Below are 22,003 nucleotides of genomic sequence, written 5' to 3'. Positions count from 1 at the left end.
TTTAGCTTTTTTTTAGTCTAAACACACTTTATTTAATTATCATAGTCCAAATACATTGGAATACAATTAAAGTCCGAAGGTTCGAGGAGCCACAAATGACGTCCTAAAAAAAGTCCTAAAACGTGCTTAGCGAGGCTATATGCCTTAATATTAGTCTCAGGTCCCTCGAAAATGAAAGTACGAGACATGAATTGGGCTGAAGTTGATTTGATCTCCTTAACGATGCTGCCATACACAATTGATCTTGATCTTTTTAAAGCGTTGGTTAGTTTTACTTGGGCCACGTCAACCAAAGAGAAGAAAGCTGGGGAGGCCTGAGCACCACATAAGAGCAACTCTAGCAGACCCCGCGTCCGCCCCCGACCCGTAAAATAACCGTCAAAATGCGGATACGGGCCGGAAAATCTGCCTGACCAGACCCTGCATCCCGCTCCGGCCCGCAAAAAAATTTGAGGGGCGCGGCAAATTCCCGACCCCAACCCGGGAAAACGCGGGTTTCCCCCTCGCGGCTGCGGTGCCCTGCATCAGAGAGAAGCAGTTGGCGGGAGGGACATTTCGGCCCCGCGCTCTTTTCCCCCTCCTTCCGCTGCCGCCCGCCCTTGCTTCCGCCCGCCGTCGGCGATTCCGGCCATATATGCGGGCGGAATCGCGCTGCGGGGCCGCCCCACACCCTCCCGCACCGAGCCGCTGCATCGCCCCTCCGGATCCGGCGAGAAGAGCCGCCCCCCGTCGTCGCCGCCGCCGGGGATCGACCACCGTCGAGCGTGCCCCCTCGTCGCCGCCCGGGATCACCCGCCATCGGTTAGTCCTTTTTTGTGATTTTTGCGAGCTGTGTAGTTGATTGACGAGCCGGTGTGCGTGTAGATGGAGTTGAGCCCGTGCGAGAAGTTCTTGCTCTCCGATTCGTCCGATTCGGGCGACTCGGATGTTGAGACCATGCTTGTGACATTTCGGCAGCAAACATTAGTCATGGCGCTTGCCGTGAAGGAGCATGAAGACGAGCACCGGAAGAGGAGGCGAGGATCGACTGTCGGGCGTCTGTGCAATCCTCATAATCGCCATCTTGGGAACGAGATGTTGATGCAAGACTATTTCACGGAGAATCCTACATATCCTCCGCACCTCTTCCGGAGAAGGTACCGAATGCGCCGATCCCTCTTTGTGAAACTTGTTCAAGCTTGCGAGGCAAATTGCCAGTATTTTACTCAAAGAAGGAATGTCGCGGGCTTAAAGGGATTTAGTGCATATCAAAAAATCTCCGCAGCTATGCGGGTGATTGCATATGGCGTTCCGGCTGACTATGCCGATGAGTATCTTCGCATTGGTGAAGATAGCACAATTGAGTCTGTGCGTAGATTTGCGAAAGTGATTGTCCGTGTCTTTGGTCCTGAGTATCTTCAGGCACCCAATGAAGATGACACAAAGAAATTGATGGCATCTAATGAGAGGAGAGGTTGTCCTGGCATGCTAGGTAGCATTGATGTATGCATTGGAACTGGAAAAATTGCCCCAAGCCTTGGCAAGGAATGTATTGTGGCAAGTCTCGTGATGCAACAATTGTGCTAGAGGCCGTAGCATCCGAGGATTTATGGATTTGGCATTGCTTTTTTGGTATGCCGTGCACTCTCAATGATATCAATGTGTTGCAACGGTCTCATTTGTTTGCTAGGCTTGCTAGTGGTGATGCTCCTGCTTGCAACTACACTATCAATGGGCATGAATACGCAAAGGGGTACTATCTCGCAGATGTATATACCCTCCTTGGTGCACATTTGTCAAGAGCATCAAAGAACCCAAAACAAAAAAACAATGTGAATTTGCAAGGGTGCAAGAGGCAGCTCGAAAAGACATTGAAAGAGCATTCGGTGTTTTGCAATCTAGGTTTGCCATTGTCCGTGGTCCTGCTCGTTTTTGGGATAAGAAAACTTTGAAAAACATCATGACATGTTGTGTTATTCTGCACAATATGATTTTTGAAGATGAGAGAGGAATGAACTTAGAATTCTTTTACGACAATGTGGGTAGCCGTGTCAAACCAGCTAGACCGAAACCACATTAGAGCTTTTCTTCATACATACAAGGAGATTGGAAATGCAGGCACACACTTTCAACTTCAGAAAGATCTCATTGAGCACCATTGGCAAAGGGCTGGACAATGACTAATTTTTGTATTCATTTGTATTTGTATTCATGACAAGTTTTGTATTGCATTATTTAAGTTTGCTACGGTGATTTGAATAATTATTTGTAATGCGAATGATTATTGTATTATGTTTGATTTGAATAATTCAGTTTGTTTTCGATTGTTGAATTACGTTGGATTTGATATTTGCGGGCTGATGATATGCGGGATACAGCAACACAAAGAGCAGACCCCGCAAAGCCGACCCGTAAAAAGGTATATTCCGCGAATATACTTTTTTACAAATCCGTTTGGGGGGTCTGCATCTGTGCCAGCCCGAGCCAGGCCGCAAAAACGGTTTTGCACGAACTGTAAACGCGTTTTGCGGGCGGGCGGGATGCGGGGTCTGCTGGAGTTGCTCTAAAGGAGGCCTGAACCAAAGAGAGGCGACCGTGCGACGAGGTGGGCTGGACGGGCTCCGTTTGCCTGGTCAAGAGATGTCAGGCCGCGCGTTCGTCTTGCTCGTGCATTCCTGCCTTTGCCCTAGCTGGCCCGCCGCTCCAAGTTCCATCCATGCATCCAGCACGTCGTCACTTGTATTAGATCCCACGCGCACAACTCCTAGAAATCATCGGTCACGCCATGGCCATCGCGGAGACCTCGCCCCTCCACCGGGTAATCGACGCCCGCCGGTGGGACGCGGAGCGCCTCCTCGGCCGCCTCATAGTCGTCGTCCACGCCGCCTTCCTCGACGCCGGCTTCGCGCCCCACGCCCACGGCGTCCCGAAGCACCGGCGGGTCCCGAGGCGGGTGGGCGCCACGGCCTCGACCCTGCCTCTCGTCTACGCCGCGCCGCGCCTGCCAGACGCCGCCGTCGCGCTGAGGATGCGGACGCACGGGATGCGGATCGTGTTCTACGTGTGCGTGCCCAGGCTCGCACTGCCAGACCCAGGACCAGGAGTGCACTGGGCGTGCGTGGACGCGCTCGCCGCGGCGCCGCTAATGTCCGGCGGCCTGGACGGCACGGCGCGCGCCCTGGCGGGCGTCGGCGCCTGCGGGGTGCCCGCGCTCTGGAGGGAGCTCGCGGAGAAGCTGTGCCGGGGCGCCCTCGTCGACCTTTGCCGTGAGAACGACGTGGTGCTGTGCCGTGAGAACGCGTTCGTGTCGCTCCCCGGCGACGTCACGCTGGCAGTCCTGGCGAGGCTCGCCGACGTCTTGGACCTCTTGGGGGTGGCGAGCACTTGCACGGAGCTGAGGTGCCTCGTGGCCGACCACGACAGCAAGCTCTGGAAGCACAGGTACAAGGCCTTGTGCTCGCTGACATGCTGCGACGACTCGCCTGAGACGAGCTGGATGAAGGGGTGGTGCGAAGAGAAGCAGATTTTTCTAAACGAAGATGGTGTCACCTCCTTCGTAATAGACTTCTCGTAAAAGCGTGATTCGTTCTATTAATAACTGAATTTGAAATGATATACTTAAGGCATCCTTAAGTTTTTTATTTTTATATTCCAATGAAAACTTTAGTTCTTATAAAGGATTAAATCCTTTTCCTCTCAATAGCATATTGAGGAAGAATATACATTCTGGCGATTTGTATCCAAAGACTAATTTAAATTGCATCTAAAATAAAAATAGGATTATGAGTACAGAGTAAAGTTTGACGCAGCTAGAAAGCGTGAAGCGGCGGCATATGGCTATTGCGACAAACCTCGCTCTGGCCTTGTGCTTAAGTATTCATTACAATAATACATTATTATGCTAATTGCTACTACAATTTTATTTTCTTGACCGTTTTCAAGAGGACTTACAAAACTGACAATCGTCAGCTTAACCATCTGTCAAGTTCTGGGTCTCCATATTATGTATGCCTGGTATTTTTTGTAAACTGTTGTTCTACGGCATGCGATTTCTAGATCTCATTTCAAGGGGCGAGTGGATATTGTGGTGTTTAAAGTCTGATTGGTTATTTTGCTTTACAGCTGGTTTAGTGCTGAGCTGCTGAGCATTGGAAACAAGCCACAGTGCTTACTCCGGGAAATTGTATTCAAGCACATAACGGGTTGAAGATTAGGACCCCTTTGAATTTGAACAAGACCATGCTCATTCTTTTTCAGAAAATGGGTGGTTTGGTTGTTGATACATTAATCAGATAAATTAGGTCGTAAGATCGAATCAATAATTTCATTATATCCATTTCTTGTACATTCTATTTTATATGGTATTTCATACCTTCTATTTTATATGATATTTCATAAAGAATAAACCATAGGGATAGAGTCTAGAATATAAGTAATAAAGTGAATAAAAAGAGGAAGGGGGCAATCCAAATGTTGCTAATATATTACGACCATCTGATTAATACTGAAATTCATGGACATTTTTGAATTCGTGAATATTTTTTGAATTCCTAAACATTTTTAAAAAGCATGAACATTTTTTAAATTCGCGAACAGTATTTCAAATTCATAAACATTTTTTGAAATCGCAAATATTTTTTAAATTTGAGAACATTTTTTGAATTCAAGAACCTTTAAAATTCATTTTTTATTTTGAAATCCCGAAACATTTCTTAATGAAGCAAAAAATAATAATAGGAAAGAAAAAAATAGGGGCGCCCGCCCCGCACATGGGCCGGCCCAAAGCGCACACGGGAGGAGCAGGGGGTGCCCGTGCCTGTGGAGCTCGCCACCACCACACACACAAAAAAAAAAAGAAAAATGGTTGCGCGTTGGAGGTCCAGCCACCGCCAAGTCGGTGGGTGCTACGTGCTCTAACGAGGTTGCACATAAAGTGCTCGTCAAAATGCCTTAAAGTGAAGAGGACTATTTGAGAGGTGTGGTTGTTTGGCAGAAAATATGGGAGGTCAAAAGAGTATTTGACAAAAACTATCACATTAGGGGTTGCCGTCCCACAGAACTACCACATTCAAAAAAGTGACTGATAACTACCAAAACTTTCTAATTTTATGACTAAAAACTACCACTTCTGAAAAATGGCCAGTTTAGACGATTTAAACACGTTTATGACATGCGGGACCCATCTGTCAGGGCTGACGTGGCGGCAAAGTCAATTCCGTTTATTTTGATCGTTGAGCTGACCGTTATGACAGCTGGGGCCCACACGTCATTCTTCTTCTTCCTCTCTCTATCTCTCTTCCCTGAACTCTCTATCCCGAGCCACCATGGCCATGCCACTCTCACCAGCGTCGCCGCCGCCAAGCCTACATCGAGCCACCACGGGCATGCCTGTCACCGCCACGCCCAGACTCAGTCGTCCCCTTCCCCAACTCCTACGCTCGCCCAGGTTAGCTTCGATGCGCAGTTGGTCGACCACGGCAATATGGGCGACATCGGCGAGAATTTCGTCGTGCTGCTGCTGCTGCCTGGACCTCGGTACCGTGGCTGCCGGAGCAGAGCAGCCGTCGCAAGGAGCAGCGGCAAGCAACAATGGCAAAGAGCAGCAGCCGCAAGCAGCAGCATCGGGAAAAGAGCAGCAACAGCGGTGGCAAGCAGCGGGAAGGAGCAGCAGTGGCAAGCAGTAGCGGGAAGGAGCTAGATGGGCATGGCGTCGCCCGCCGTGGTTGCGGCAACCCTCCAGCCCTACCGTGTCGCGTGCAACACCTCCAGAACGGGGCTATGCGGCACTTGGAACTCGGCCGCTCTGCACACAGGAGCTGGCACGCCCTCGAGCTCGCCAGACCAATGCCAGCCGGCTCCAGCGACGAGCTCGTCGGCAGGGACCTGATTGCTTTTTCTAAAAAACTAAAAATGACCTGATTGCTTTTTTATAAAACTCGCAAGGATTTGATTGTTTTTTTTAAGTTATAGGGACCTGTTTGTTTTTATTTTTTTGAAGGGACCAACGTGTGGGCCCCACCTGTCATAACGGTCAGCTTAACGGTAAAAAAACGGAGTTGACTTTGCCGCCACGTCAGCCCTGACAGGTGGGTCTCGCATGTCATAAATGTGTTTAAATCGTCCAAACTAGCCATTTTTCAAAGTGATAGTCTTTAGTCACAAAATTAGAAATTTTTGGTAGTTATCAATCACTTTTTTAAATGTGGCAGTTCTGTGGGACGGCAACCCTTAATGTGGTAGTTTTTTGTCAAATACTCAGGTCAAAACTCAAAACAGACACGCGTGGTCTGGGCAGGTCCGCAGAAGTTTGAGAGGCCAGGTCACCTTAATCCTAGAATCAGAACAACTACTCAAAAGGCCACTACAGCAAAAACTACAAGAACCACAAGACAAACTATATCGACAGAAACCTGAATATGCTACACATTTGCTACGTATCTACTGGCATTCGATAGTTCGCTGGAAGGGATTCGCATCAATGGCTGCAGCGCCCAAGGCGATGACAATGTCGGTGAGATCCGTGACAGCAACCCAACAAAGGAACGCGCTGACAAGACAAATCACAAACCACGAACTAGGAACATCGAAACATATGCACACATGAATCAAATGTGCATGCCAACAAGGAGATGAACAACACATAGAGTTCGCAAAAAGGTCTGGTGTGCAGCATTGGAAGCCATGGCAGTGGTCAGTGGAGACGACATAGTCGTCCACTGAAGATAAAGTAGTCATAGCAGTTAGTCAGAAGCTCGGGCATTCAACCCTTGTATGTCCAGCTCTCAACTAGTTCAAAATCAAAATCAATTCACACACACCATCACGCGTGCGTCATGAGCGAGTGTGCACGTTCTACTCTCTTTCCTCGTGCTGTAAAGGAGAGTAAAGTAGCTCTCCCTTCACTGGCAATCTGGGATTAAACTATGTACACATCATGGATAACTTCTAGATTTCTTATAACAATTACCACGGGACATGCGGTCGAAAGCCATAATGCATACCTAGCAATTCTACAGGTTTATGTCATATTAGCATTTCTATAAAAAACAGTAGACTAGTATAAAAAATGTAGAGCTCTACTCCCCAACTGAATTATGATGCCATGCTGGTCTAATTAACATGAAACACAAGCACAAAACCAAAATTAAATTAAACCATCTTAGTTGAAGTTTCATTTAACTAACATCAAACAGGTCTCATGACCGGAAAGGGACTAAATTCAGATTACATTGAAGCTATTTCCACAAAATAGACCATATATGGCTTGCAAAATAGCTACACGCTTCCATTCCCATGTCAATCGGAAAAGATGTACTCCGTACCAAACAACTGCTGCAATTCCCTTTCAAAAGGATGAGTGGATGACACCTCACGCTCCAAATTAAGTTACTTCTACCAACTTGACCTGAAATTCAAAGCTCTTGATTTATTACCTTCAGAGCACATATGGTGATTCTTTTATGGCTATGCATGAAAATGTAGAAACTAATATGCATTGATGACCTTAAAGTCACTTGATAGAGAAACACATCATTTTTCTTCACTACTACATACACAGAAATTGGGAAGCATGCTTGACGATTTGATCATGATTCATGCATTCCAAAGTAATCTAATACCTGACCATTCTACAAAATTGTTCGGTAAAGAACAATGATGTAACTTAAGTGTGCCATTTTTACTAAGATAACTGAAGAAATATAGTGAAGCATACACAAGGGTGCAAATTATCCAATTCCAAGCCTTGATGTATCCTTAAAGAATTCAGCTGCTAACTACAGACTATAAGTGAAGTCTCAAATGACAAAAGAAATAGCAACAAGAAAAAAAAATCAGCTATCTGAAATGATGGTGCCATTTCAAGACGTAATCACTTAACTCTCATGATATGTTTGTAACATCTGAGAAAAGCAAATCATGTAGTACTAATAAACAACTGAGTAGTCCCTTCTTAAACTTTTGATCAGTATATCAGTAGCCTAATAATTAAATCAACAGCTTCTGAAAACAAATCAACTTCTACGTCTACATGGTGATGATTTCCAAACAAAAATCTGGAAAATAGGGGCACATTCATTGAAGTGAACAAGTCATAAATAAAGCAACAGATTTTAGAATATTGTGAGTTCTAGGAAAATAATCTAGGAAACTGGTAGGCACCAAGGAAGCTGGAGTGCCTAGTAACAAAACATGCATTGTACAACTATTTATAATACTAACAAATTCATGAAACTCTATGCAATTTTCAGAACAGATAAACTCTGCAATTTTCAGAACAGAGAAACTCTATGCAATTTTCAGAACAGAGAACATCATTATCCGAGTGGCTTGGTGAGCAATTTGCACAGGTAGTTAAATATCTAGATCGACCAAAGTAGAAACTAGATAAGTAAATCTAACAAATACATCCTTTGTTCCTAAATATAAGACGTTTTGGCAGTTCAATTTAAACCGCCAAAACATCTTATATTTAAAAACAGGGGTAGTAGTAGATTACATGCTAAATGCAATCAGGCATCCTGAAGTAGAAACAAGAGAAATAAATCTAACAAATAGGAGATTACCTACTCCATGCATCAAGCATCTTGAAGCTTCTTGTCATCATCTGCGGCAGGCAGAGGTGCCATCCGCAAAAAGAACGGAAAAGCAGGGCCTCTGTAAGGCCTATCCTCATTGTTGAGCCCATTGTTCAGAAAAATTTCCAGCTTGACGGTGTTGAGGTTGAGCACAAGAAGATAGGAGTCGGTCTTCCTTATGACCAGAACTCCATGTAAACATAGCCGGCCCTCATCGCCAGGATGCGCACCCTCTTCATCCACTGGTCACGACGAAGCTTCTTCAAGTAGGGAAAGTGATTCAGCAGCGAGACCTCCTTCTTGACCACCCATCCACCATTGGCGTCACTGACCCAGAGCAGCACGCGTTGCTCTTTGCTGGACACGATGCACAGCCCGCCGTGCTCCGGCATGTGCGCCACGCAGTACGATTCGCCGACCGGCACCGGCGCGGTCATGTACGACCACACCATGGTCTTCGTGTCAACCACCAATATCTCCTCCTTCGGTTCACAATAACAATCCTTCTTGGTGTTGGACCGCCAGTAGGCAAACCGCCCGGCGGCAATGCCGTCGGTGTAGGGCCAGGCAAATCTGTAGCGCACCGAGCCGTTCTCCACCCAGCTGCGGGTGCGGGAGGAGAAGACGACCGAGGCATCGTCGCCCCAGGGGTCGGGCTGTATGGCGATGACCTGGAACGAGGCGTCGGCCTCGTCGGCGACGATGGCGTAGCGGAACGGGCGGAAGTCGTGGGGCGGCTTGAAGAAGACGGCGGTCCGGTCGAGAGGGTCGTACACGGCGAGGTCCGTGCTGTAGCGGCCGAGGGAGAAGAGGAGGAAGCCGCCGTCGCAGCCACGGAGGCGCCACTCGTCGTCGTTGTCGACGTCGGGGTGGTGCATGAAGTAGAAGTCGCCGTTCGCCGCGGCGGAGGCCAGCTCGGGGTTGTTGCGAGAGGGCGCCTTGATGAAGCAGGTATCATGGTAGTAAAGGGGAAACTTCTCGCGGCCACGGTTGGTGACGAGGACGCCGACGAGCGGGGGCCTGCGGAGGGAGCCGAAGCGGCGGAAGACGGCGGGGTCGGAGGCCACGCGGCCCCAGCGCTTGCAGACGCAGGCGGCGCTGGCGAGCGACGCCATGTCGGGGAGGCGGCGTAGTACCTTCCCCAGGAGTTCGGCGCCGAGTGCGGCCACAGGCGGGACCGTCGGCCTCTTGACGCTCCCTCCCTCGCTCTACTCCCATGGCTCCATTTCTTCCTCGAGAGATTGGAATTTGGAACTCCGCAACCGCTCTCTCTTGTGAGGAAGGGATTTCCTTTTCATTCGCCTTTTAGCGCCAAGATGTTTCGGATGAATCGCGCCAAGATCGTTTCGCCTTACCGCCAAAAAGTTAGCCGCGCGCGCCGGTTTTTCGCGCGAAAATCATTTCGCATTAGCGCGAAAACGGAGGGCACCTCGGCTAATCTTTTACACCTGTTAATGTTTTGAGAAAATAAGTTCAGTTAAGCAATTGATTTGTAGGCGATGTAAGCATTATTTGATAATTAACAAAGCTAGCCATGAAGGCCTTTCCGTAAAAAAAAGCAATTGATTTGTAGGGATTGGCATACAAACACAGAGCAAACTTAGGTTGAGTAGACTAACAGGCATTATATATGAAGCGGCGATCGATTCCAGCGAAGATTCAAAAGAATAAATTGCATGGTTTCAACTCACTTAAACTGAGCAGGGATTTTCTTTTTCGAGGAACCGGCAAGAGCACTGCCTTTCATATTAGACCAAGAAAATAATGTTTATGTACACAGATAACATGTCTTTCTGGTGGGAAACCTAACAAAAACCCCTAACCATCCCGCAAGTTAGCTCGAATCAACCAATACTGGCTGCCACCTGTGCCCGACCAAAAGGCAGGGTCCTCTGCTTGGTGTCATCAAAGGCGAGAGCAATGACCTCGAGGTGAGTGAGGCGAGTTTCATTGAAGATACGTCGGTTGCGCTCCTTCCAGATGTTCCAGATGGTGTAGAGGAAGCGGTCGCTAAGCCTTCTTCTGTTGTCTTTGGACAAAGTGGCGGTGAGCAAGTCCCACCAGTCATCCCCATGGGAGGGGGCAGCGTGGGTGTGGCCCCAAGGGCCTCCCCAATCCAGGCCTGGACGTGGAACCAAACAAAAATGGCAAACGGGCAGTCCTGGCACAAGTGAATTGTCGTCTCCAAGGCTCGAGGGTCATGCGGCTCGCCGCGAACGGCCAGCATGTCCGCCGTGAGGATCTTTCCATGGAGCATGAGCCAGCTGAAGAACTTGCACTTGGATTCCACGTGTGACTGGAGAGAACCTGGGGAAGGTTCCATAGAATTCGGCCGAGTAGGCCGAAGCAGTGAAGTAGGTACCATTGGGGGTCCACCGCCAAGAGATGGAATCATCCTGGTCCAGGGTCAGCGCAACCTGGGAGATACCCTATGTGAGAGCAATGAACTCCTGTAGTTGGGGTGGGGACGTCAGGCGGGGGACCGAACGGATCCACTTCTCCTTCTGGGGCTCCTTCATCTCCATTCTCTACTTTCTGGTGGCGGTCTTGTAGAGTCCAGGGGTGACCAATCTTAGGGGGGCCTCTTCGGATTATATGCGCAAAGCGAACTTATATATGAGAGGCGATTGAAAAAGAGGATGATGTCACGTATATCATGCTCGCCAGTCGGCAATCCACCTCCGCCCGCACCTCCTTGGATGACACCAACACATATGAGGGAGACATGCACATGTGTGCCTCCCCCACGTTTGTGTAATTGGGCTCCTTGATGCACGATCGACTGTGGTGCACGATGGGACACTGGCGGATTGGGGGACACGTGGGTGGCGCGGATATCCGCCGTGAGCCACCCGCTACAGAACCTCGATATCGCCCCTTCGCTCCCATTCTCGATGGCGAGTCCAACCTCTCCCACTTCTGGGCGGCAAACAAAGCGCCTAGATCTAGGGTTCCTCTCATTTTCTGGTGGGAAGGAAATGTTGGGGAACGTAGCATGCAATTTCAAAAAAAAAACTACGCTCACGCAAGATCTATCTAGGAGATGTATAGCAACGAGAGGGGAGAGTGTGTCCACGTACCCTCGTAGACCGAAAGCGGAAGCGTTAGGTTAACGTGGTTGATGTAGTCGAACGTCTTCACGATCCAACCGATCTAGTACCGAACGTACGGCACCTCTGAGTTCAGCACACGTTCAGCTCGATGACGTCCCTCGAACTCTTGATCCAACAGAGGGTCGAGGGAGAGTTCCGTCAGCACGATGGTGTGGTGACGGTGATGGTGATGTGATCCGCGCAGGGCTTCGCCTACGCACTACGACGCTATGACCTAAGGAGTAAACTGTGGAGGGGGCACCGCACATGGCTAAGAGAACAATTGATGTGCCTTTGGGGTGCCCCCCGCCCCCGTATATAAAGAAGGGGAGGAGGAGGTGGCCGGCCCTAGGGGGCGCGCCAAGTGGGGGGAGTCCCACTAGGACTCCTAGTCCTAGTCGGGTCCCCCTTCCTTCCAACGGAGAGGGGGAAAGGGGAAAGAGGGGGAGAGGGAGAAGGAAAGGGGGCCGCGCCCCCCACCCCTTGTCCAATTCGGACTTGCCATGGGGGGGCACCTCTTGTGGCCTGCCTTCCTCTCTCCACTATGGCCCATGAGGCCCATTAAACTTTCCCGGGGGGTTCTGGTAACCTCCCGGTACTCCGAAAAATCCCCGAACCTCTTCGGAACCATTTTGGTGTCGGTACATAACCTTACAATATATCAATCTTTACCTCTCGACCATTTCGAGACTCCTCGTCATGTCCGTGATATCATCCGAGACTCCAAACAAACTTCGGTCACCAAAACACAAAACTCATAATACAAATCGTCATCGAACGTTAAGCGTGCGGACCCTACGGGTTCGAGAACTATGTAGACATGACCGAGACACATCTCCGGTCAATAACCAATATCGGAACCTGGATGCTCATATTGGTTCCTACATATTCTACGAAGATCTTTATCGGTCAAACCGCATGATAACAAACGTCATTCCCTTTGTCATCGGTATGTTACTTGCCCGAGATTCGATCGTCGGTATCCTCATACCTAGTTCAATCTCGTTACCGGAAAGTCTCTTTACTCATTCCGTAATGCATCATCCCGCAACTAACTCATTAGTCACATTGCTTGCAAGGCTTATAGTGATGTGCATCACCAAGAGGGCCCAGAGTACCTCTCCGATACTCGGAGTGACAAATCCTAATCTCGATCTTTGCCAACCCAACAAACACCTTCGGAGACACCTGTAGAGCATCTTTATAATCACCCAGTTACATTGTGACATTTGATAGCACACAAGGTGTTCCTCCGGTATACGGGAGTTGCATAATCTCATAGTCAGAGGAATATGTATAAGTCATGAAGAAAGCAATAGCAATAAAACTTAACGATCATTATGCTAAGCTAAAGGATGGGTCTTGTCCATCACATCATTCTCTAATGATGTGACCCCGTTCATCAAATGACAACACATGTCTATGGTCAGGAAACTTAACCATCTTTGATTAACGAGCTAGTCAAGTAGAGGCATACTAGGGACACTCAGTATTGTCTATGTATTCACACATGTACTAAGTTTCCGGTTAATACAATTCTAGCATGAATAAAAAACATTTATCATGATATAAGGAAATAAATAATAACTGTATTATTGCCTCTAGGGCATATTTTCTTCAGTCTCCCACTTGCACTAGAGTCAATAATCTAGATTACATAGTAATGATTCTAACACCCATGGAGTCTTGGTGTTGATCATGTTTTGCTTGTGGAAGAGGCTTAGTTAACCGGTCTGCAATATTCAGATCCGTATGTATTTTGCAAATCTCTATGTCTCCCTCCTTGACTTGATCGCGGATGGAATTGAAGCGTCTCTTGATGTGTTTGGTTCTCTTGTGAAATCTGGATTCCTTCGCCAAGGCAATTGTTCCAGTATTGTCAGAAAAGATTTTCATTGGACCCGATGCACTAGGTATTACACCTAGATCGGATATGAACTCCTTCATCCAGACTCCTTCATTTGCTGCTTCCGAAGCGGCTATGTATTCCGCTTCACACGTAGATCCCGCCATGACGCTCTGCTTGGAACTGCACCAACTGACAGCTCCACCATTCAATATAAATACGTACCCGGTTTGCGACTTAGAGTCATCCGGATCAGTGCCAAAGCTTGTATCGACGTAACCATTTATGACAAGCTCTTTATCACCTCCATAAACGAGAAACATATCCTTAGTCCTTTCAAGTATTTCAGGATGTTCTTGACCGCTGTCCAGTGATCCACTCCTGGATTACTTTGGTTTCCCTTCTAAACTTATAGCAAGGCACACATCAGGTCTGGTACACAACATTGCATACATGATAGAACCTATGGTTGATGCATAGGGAATGACTTTCATTTTCTCTCTATCTTCTGAAGTGGTCGGGCATTGAGTCTGACTCAACTTCACACCTTGTAATACAGGCAAGAACCCTTTATTTGACTGATCCATTTTGAACTTCTTCAAAACTTTATCAATGTATGTGCTTTGTGAAAGTCCAATTAAGCGTCTTGATCTATCTCTATAGATCTTGATGCCCAATATATAGGCAGCTTCACCGAGGTCTTTCATTGAAAAATTCTTATTCAAGTATCCTTTTATGCTATCCAGAAATTATGTATCATTTCTAATGAGCAATCTATCATCCACATATAATATTAGAAATGCTACAGAGCTCCCACTCACTTTCTTGTAAATACAGGCTTCTCCAAAAGTCTGTATAAAACCATATGCTTTGATCACACTATCAAAGCGTATATTCCAACTCCGAGATGCTTGCACCAGTCCAAAAATGGATCGCTGGAGCTTACACACTTTATTAGCACCTTTAGGATCGACAAAACCTTCTGGTTGCATCATATACAACTCTTCTTTCAGAAATCCATTAAGGAATGCAGTTTTTGACATCCATTTGCCAAATTTCATAATCATAAAATGCGGCAATTGCTACGGGTGAGAAGGTCTCATCGTAGTCAACTCCTTGAACTTGTCGAAAACCTTTCACAACAAGTCGAGCTTTGTAGACAGTAACATTACCGTCAGCGTCATTCTTCTTCTTGAAGATCCATTTATTCTCTATGGCTTGCCGATCATCGAGCAAGTCAACCATCCACACTTTGTTCTCATACATGGATCCCATCTCAGATTTCATGGCCTCAAGCCATATTATGGAATCTGGGCTCATCATCGCTTCCTCATAGTTTGTAGGTTCGTCATGGTCTAGTAACATGACCTCCAGAACAGGACTACCGTACCACTCTGGTGCGGAACGTACTCTGGTTGACCTACGAGGTTCGGTAGTAACTTGATCTGAATTTTTATGATCATCATCATTAACTTCCTCACTAATTGATGTAGGCATCACTGGAACTGATTTCTGTGATGAACTACTTTCCAATTCGGGAGAAGGTACAATTACCTCATCAAGTTATACTTTCCTCCCACCCACTTCTTCCGAGAGAAACTCCTTCTCTAGAAAGCATCCATTCTTAGCAACAAATGTCTTGCCTTTGGATCTGTGATAGAAGGTGTACCCAATAGTTTTCTTTGGGTATCCTATGAAGACACATTTCTTCGATTTGGGTTCGAGCTTATCAGGTTGAAGCTTTTTCACATAAGCATCGCAGCCCCAAACTTTAAGAAACGACAGCTTAGGTTTCTTGCCAAACCATAGTTCATATGGTGTCGTCTCAACGGATTTAGATGGTGCCCTATTTAACGTGAATGCAGCCGTCTCTAAAGCATAACCCCAAAACGGTAGCGGTAAATCGGTAAGAGACATCATAAATCGCATCAGATCTAATAAAGTACGATTATGACGTTCGGACACACCATTACGCTGTGGTGTTCCAGGTGGCGTGAGTTGCGAAACTATTCCACATTGTTTCAAATGAAGACCAAACTCATAACTCAAATATTCACCTCCACGATCAGATCGTAGAAACTTTATTTTCTTGTTAAGATGATTTTCCACTTCACTCTGAAATTCTTTGAACTTTTCAAATATTTAAGACTTGTGTTTCACTAAGTAGATATACCCATATCTGCTCAAATCATCTGTGAAGGTCAGAAAATAACTATACCCGCCGCGAGCCTCAACACTCATTGGATCGCATACATCAGTATGCATTATTTCCAATAAGCCAGTTGCTCTCTCCATTGTTCCGGAGAACGGAGTCTTAGTCATCTTGCCCATGAGGCATGGTTCGCAAGCATCAAGTGATTCATAATCAAGTGATTCCAAAAGACCATCAGCATCGAGTTTCTTCATGCGCTTTATACCAATATGCTCTAAACGGCAGTGCCACAAATAAGTTGCACTATCGTTATTAACTTTGCATCTTTTGGCTTCAATATTATGAATATGTGTATCACTACGATCGAGATTCAACAAAAATAGACCATTCATCAAGGGTGCATGACTATAAAAGATATTACTCATATAAATAGAACAACCATTATTCTCTGATTTAAATGAATAACCGTCTCACATCAAACAAGATCTAGATACAATGTTCATGCTCAACGCTGGCACCAAATAACAATTATTTAGGTCTAAAACTAATCCCGAAGGTAGATGTAGAGGTAGCGTGCCGACGGCGATCACAGCGACCTTGGAACCATTTCTGACGCGCATCGTCACCTCATCCTTAGCCAATCTTCGTTTAATCCGTAGCTCCTATTTTGAGTTGCAAATATGAGCAACAGAACCAGTATCAAATACCCAAGCGCTACTACGAGCATTAGTAAGGTACACATCAATAACATGTATATCAAATATACCTTTCACTTTGCCATCCTTCTTATCCGCCAAATACTTGGGACAGTTCCGCTTCCAGTGACCAGTCCCTTTAAAGTAGAAGCACTTCGTTTCAGACTTAGGTCCAAACTTGGGCTTCTTCCCGGGAGTAGCAACTTGCTTGCTATTCTTCTTGAAGTTCCCCTTCTTCCCTTTGCCCTTTTTCTTGAAACTAGTGGTCTTGTTAACCATCAACACTTGATGCTCCTTCTTGATTTCCGCCTCCGCAGCCTTTAGCATCGCGAAGAGCTCGGGAATTGTCTTTTCTATCCCTTGCATATTATAGTTCATCACGAAGCCTTTATAGCTTGGTGGCAGTGATTGAAGAACTCTGTCAATGACACCACATCAGGAAGATTAACTCCTAGCTGAGTCAAGTGGTTATGATACCCCAGACATTCTGAGTATGTGTTCACTGACAGAACTGTTCTCCTCCATCTTGCAGCTATAGAACTTGTTGGAGACTTCATATCTCTCAACTCGGGCATTTGCTTGAAATATTAACTTGAACTCCTGGAACATCTCATATGCTCCATGACGTTCAAAACATCTTTGAAGTCCCGATTCTAAGCCATAAAGCATGGCACACTGAACTATCGAGTAGTCATCAGCTTTAGTCTGCCAGACGTTCATAGCGTCCGGAGTTGCTCCTGCAGCGGGCCTTGCACCTAGAGGTGCTTCCAGGACGTAATTCTTCTGTGCAGCAATGAGGATAATCCTCAAGTTACGGACTCAGTCCGTGTAGTTGCTACCATCATCTTTCAACTTAGCTTTCCTAGGAACGCATTAAAATTCAATGGAACGATAGCACGGGCCATTGATCTACAACAACATAGATATGCAAAAAAACTATCACGTACTAAGTTCATGATAAATTAAAGTTCAATTAATCATATTACTTAAGAACTCCCACTTAGATAGACATCACGTGATCCATATCAACTAAAGCATGTCCGATCATCACGTGAGATGGAGTAGTTTTCAATGGTGAACATCTCTATGTTGATCATATCTACTATATGATTCACATTCGACCTTTCGGTCTCAGTGTTCCGAGGCCATATCTGCATATGCTAGGCTCATCAAGTTTAACCCGAGTATTCTGCATGTGCAAAACAGTCTTGCACCCGTTGTATGTGAACGTAGAGCTTATCACACCCGATCATCACGTGGTGTCTCGACATGACGAACTATAGCAACGGTGCATACTCAGGGAGAACACTTACACCTTGAAATTTAGTGAGGGATCATCTTATAATGCTACCGCCGTACTAAGCAAAATAAGATGCGTAAAAGATAAACATCACATGCAATCAAAATATGTGACATGATATGGCCATCATCATCTTGTGCCTTTGATCTCCATCTCCAAAGCACCGTTATGATCTCGATTGTCACCGGCTTGACACCTTGATCTCCATCGTAGCATCGTTGTCGTCTCGCCAACTATTGCTTCTACGATTATCGCTACCGCATAGTGATAAAGTAAAGAAATTACATGGCGATTGCATTTCATACAATAAAGAGACAACCATAAGGCTCCTGCCAGTTGCCGATAACTTTTACAAAACATGATCATCTCATACAATAACGTATATCACATCATGCCTTGACCACATCACATCACAACATGCCCTGCAAAAAGAAGTTAGACGTCCTCTACTTTGTTGTTGCAAGTTTTACATGGATGCTACGGGCTTCTAGCAAGAACCGTTCTTACCCTATGCATCAAAACCACAACGATTTTTCATCAAGTGTGTTGTTTTAACCTTCAACAAGGACCGGTCGTAGTCAAACTCGATTCAACTAAAGTTGGAGAAACAGACACCCGCCAGCCACCTGTGTGCAAAGCACGTCGGTAGAACCGGTCTCATGAACGTGGTCATGTAATGTTGGTCCGGGCCGCTTCATCCAACAATACCGCCGAATCAAAGTAAGACGTTGGTGGTAAGCAGTATGACTATTATCGCCCACAAATCTTTGTGTTCTACTCGTGCATATCATCTACGCATAGACCTGGCTCAGATGCCACTGTTGGGGAACGTAGCATGCAATTTCAAAAAAAAATCCTATGCTCACGCAAGATCTATCTAGGAGATATATAGCAATGAGAGGGGGAGATTGTGTCCACGTACCCTCCTAGACCAAAAGCGGAAGCGTTAGGTTAACGCGGTTGATGTAGTCGAACGTCTTCCTGATCCAACCGATCTAGTACCAAACGTATGACACCTCCGAGTTCAGCACACGTTCAGCTCGATGACGTCCCGCGAACTCTTGATCCAGTAGAGGTTCGAGGGAGAGTTCGGGCAGCATGATAGCATGGTGACGGTGATGGTGATGTGATCCGCGCAGGGCTTCACCTAAGCACTACGACGCTATGACCAAAGGAGTAAACTGTGGAGGTTGGCACCGCACATGGCTAAGAGAACAATTGATGTGCCTTTGGGGTGCCCTCCGCCCCCGTATATAAAGGAGGGGAGGAGGAGGTGGCCAGCCCTAGGGGGCGCGCCAAGTGGGGGGAGTCCCACTAGGACTCCTAGTCCTAGTCGGCTCCCCCTTCCTTCCAACGGAGAGGGGCGAAGGGGAAATAGGGGGAGAGGGGAAGGAAAGGGGGCCGCGCCCCCACCCCTTGTCCAATTCGGACTTGCCATGGGGGGGGGGGCGCCACCTCTTATGGCATGCCTCCCTCTCTCCACTATGGCCCATGAGGCCCATTAACTTTCCCGGGGCGTTCCGGTAACCTCCCGGTACTCCAAAAAATCCCCGAACCTCTTCAGAACCATTCAGGTGTCCGTACATAACCGTCCAATATATCAATCTTTACCTCTCTACCATTTCGAGACTCCTCGTCATGTCCGTGATCCCATCCGGGACTCCGAACAAACTTCGGTCACCAAAACACACAACTCATAATACAAATCGTCATCGAACGTTAAGCTTGCGGACCCTACGGGTTCGAGAACTATGTAGACATGACCAAGACACATCTCCAGTCATTAACCAATAGTGGAACCTAGATGCTGATATTGGTTCCTACATATTCTACGAAGATCTTTATCGGTCAAACCGCATGATAACATACGTCATTCCCTTTGTCATCGGTATGTTACTTGCCCGGGATTCGATCGTCGGTATCCTCATACCTAGTTCAATCTTGTTACCGAAAAGTCTCTTTACTCGTTCCGTAATCATCTCGCAACTAATTCATTAGTCACATTGCTTGCAAGGCTTATTGTGATGTGCATTACCGAGAGGGCCCAGAGATACCTCTCCGATACTTGGAGTGACAAATCCTAATCTCGATCTATGCCAACCCAACAAACACCTTTGGAGACACCTGTAGAGAATCTTTATAATCACCCAGTTACATTGTGACGTTTGATAGCACACAAGGTGTTCCTCCGGTATTCGGGAGTTGCATAACCTCATAGTCAGAGGAATATGTATAAGTCATGAAGAAAGCAATAGCAATAAAACTTAACGATCATTATGCTAAGCTAACGGTTGGGTCTTGTCCATCACATCATTCTGTAATGATGTGATCCCGTTCATCAAATGACAACACATGTCTATGGTCAGGAAACTTAACCATCTTTGATTAATGAGCTAGTCAAGTAGAGGCATACTAGGGACACTCAGTATTGTCTATGTATTCACACATGTACTAAGTTTCTGGTTAGTACGATTCTAGCATGAATAATAAACATTTATCATGATATAAGGAAATAAATAATAACTTTATTATTGCCTCTAGGACGTATTTCCTTCAGTCTCCCACTTGCACTAGAGTCAATAATCTAGATTACATAGTAATGATTCTAACACCCATGGAGTCTTGGTGCTGATCATGTTTTGCTCATGGAAGAGGCTTAGTTAACCGGTCTGCAATATTCAGATCCGTATGTATTTTGCAAATCTCTATGTCTCCCTCCTTGACTTGATCGCGGATGGAATTGAAGCGTCTCTTGATGTGTTTGGTTCTCTTGTGAAATCTGGATTCCTTCGCCAAGGCAATTGTTCCAGTATTGTCAGAAAAGATTTTCATTGGACCCGATGCACTAGGTATTACACCCAGATCGGATATGAACTCCTTCATCCAGACTCCTTCATTTGCTGCTTCTGAAGCAGCTATGTATTCCGCTTCACACGTAGATCCCGCCATGACGCTCTGCTTGGAACTGCACCAACTGACAGCTCCACCATTCAATATAAATACGTATCCAGTTTGTGACTTAGAGTCATTCGGATCAGTGTCAAAGCTTGCATCGATGTAACCATTTACGACAAGCTCTTATCATCTCCATAAACGAGAAACATATCCTTAGTCCTTTTCAGGTATTTCAGGATGTTCTTGACCGCTGTCCAGTGTTCCCCTCCTGGATTACTTTGGTACCTCCCTGCTAAACTTATAGCAAGGCACACAGCAGGTCTGGTACACCACATTGCATACATGATAGAACCTATGTGTTGGGGATATAACTACTGAGTATGAACCGCCCAGAAGGGGCCGGGTCATGCCATCGGCGACTTATCAATGAAGATGGCGGGTCATAGCAAGCCCATTGACGACCCAAGACCCAGAGGCGACTTGAGGCCCAAGGGGATGAACCGCCACATGAATAACTTGTATTGTAAGGCAAGCTTAGTTAGTCACCGAGCCGGACACGATGTGTATGAGCCGATCTGGACTCTGTAAGCCACCGGGCATCAACCTATGTATATAAAGGGGTGACCCGGCGGTGGGTTAACTCAAGAAACCAGAGATCGAGAACTAGGTCAAGTGTATTCGCTCCCTGGTAATCGAAATCCAAGCAATACAGTCCCAAACTGGAGTAAACCTTTACCTCCACCGCGAGGGGCCGAACAAGTATAAACTCTCTGTGTTCTTTAACCTGTTTAACCCCTTTAAGCTAACCTAGTTGCGATGGCTCCACGACTAAGTCCTTACGCTAGGACATCTGCCGTGTTAAGTCCACGACAGTTGGCGCTCACCGTGGGGCCAGTGCACGGTGGTTTCGAGTTCTTGAAGGGCAACTTCGCAGGGATCACGGGACACACTGTGGGCCGGATGACCAAGAGTCATCGCGGCAAGCTCTACAACGACGACGCTGGCTGGGGCCCCGAGGTCGGCTCAATTGAGTACGGGTACCGGGTCCCCTTTGGTGGAATCCATGTTTTCATCGGCAAGATCAGCGAATCAGGCCCTGAGCCGGACACCTGCACCGACATCATCGAGACGGCTCAGCGTGCACGACCCACCAAGATTCAACCCGCCGTGAAGCACACCTTTGTTGGTTTCATCCATGGGGCGGAATTTGAGGAAGGACCGGTGTCTGGTGGTGAGGCGGCCATCTACTCTGATGGTGAATTGTCAACCGGTGAGACCAATTCAATGTATCAACTGCAAGACGGTCGGCTTGGGGGCTATTCTAATGGAGACAGTATTCCGAACCCCTATGAGCCGCCGAACAGGGTTGCGATCTTCATGGCCGGTACACAGCCAGCGCTCGGCTCAATGAACGCCGCGGCTATGACCTCCGGCTCAATGGCTGCGGCAATGGCTGGTGCTAGCGGCT

At 46.9% G+C, this 22,003-nt stretch overlaps 1 non-coding gene and 1 pseudogene across 1 annotated transcript; one reads left to right on the top strand and one right to left on the bottom strand.

Annotated features, from left to right (window-relative positions):
* Positions 1-864: 864 nt before the first annotated feature.
* LOC141026868 (uncharacterized) lies at positions 865-2,199 on the top strand (annotated as a pseudogene).
* A 4,909-nt stretch (positions 2,200-7,108) lies between these two features.
* On the bottom strand, positions 7,109-9,796 carry LOC109757677 (uncharacterized). Its single transcript, XR_012189179.1, has 2 exons — positions 8,548-9,796; positions 7,109-7,384 (listed from the first exon to the last, which is right to left on the bottom strand). It is a non-coding gene; the product is annotated as an uncharacterized protein (transcript).
* Positions 9,797-22,003: the final 12,207 nt, after the last annotated feature.

Source organism: Aegilops tauschii, chromosome 7 (genome assembly GCF_002575655.3).
Source record: "Aegilops tauschii subsp. strangulata cultivar AL8/78 chromosome 7, Aet v6.0, whole genome shotgun sequence".
Classification (NCBI taxonomy): domain Eukaryota; kingdom Viridiplantae; phylum Streptophyta; class Magnoliopsida; order Poales; family Poaceae; genus Aegilops; species Aegilops tauschii.
The sequence above is the reverse complement of the archived record's forward strand: the minus strand, read 5'-3'. Positions and strand labels throughout refer to the sequence as shown.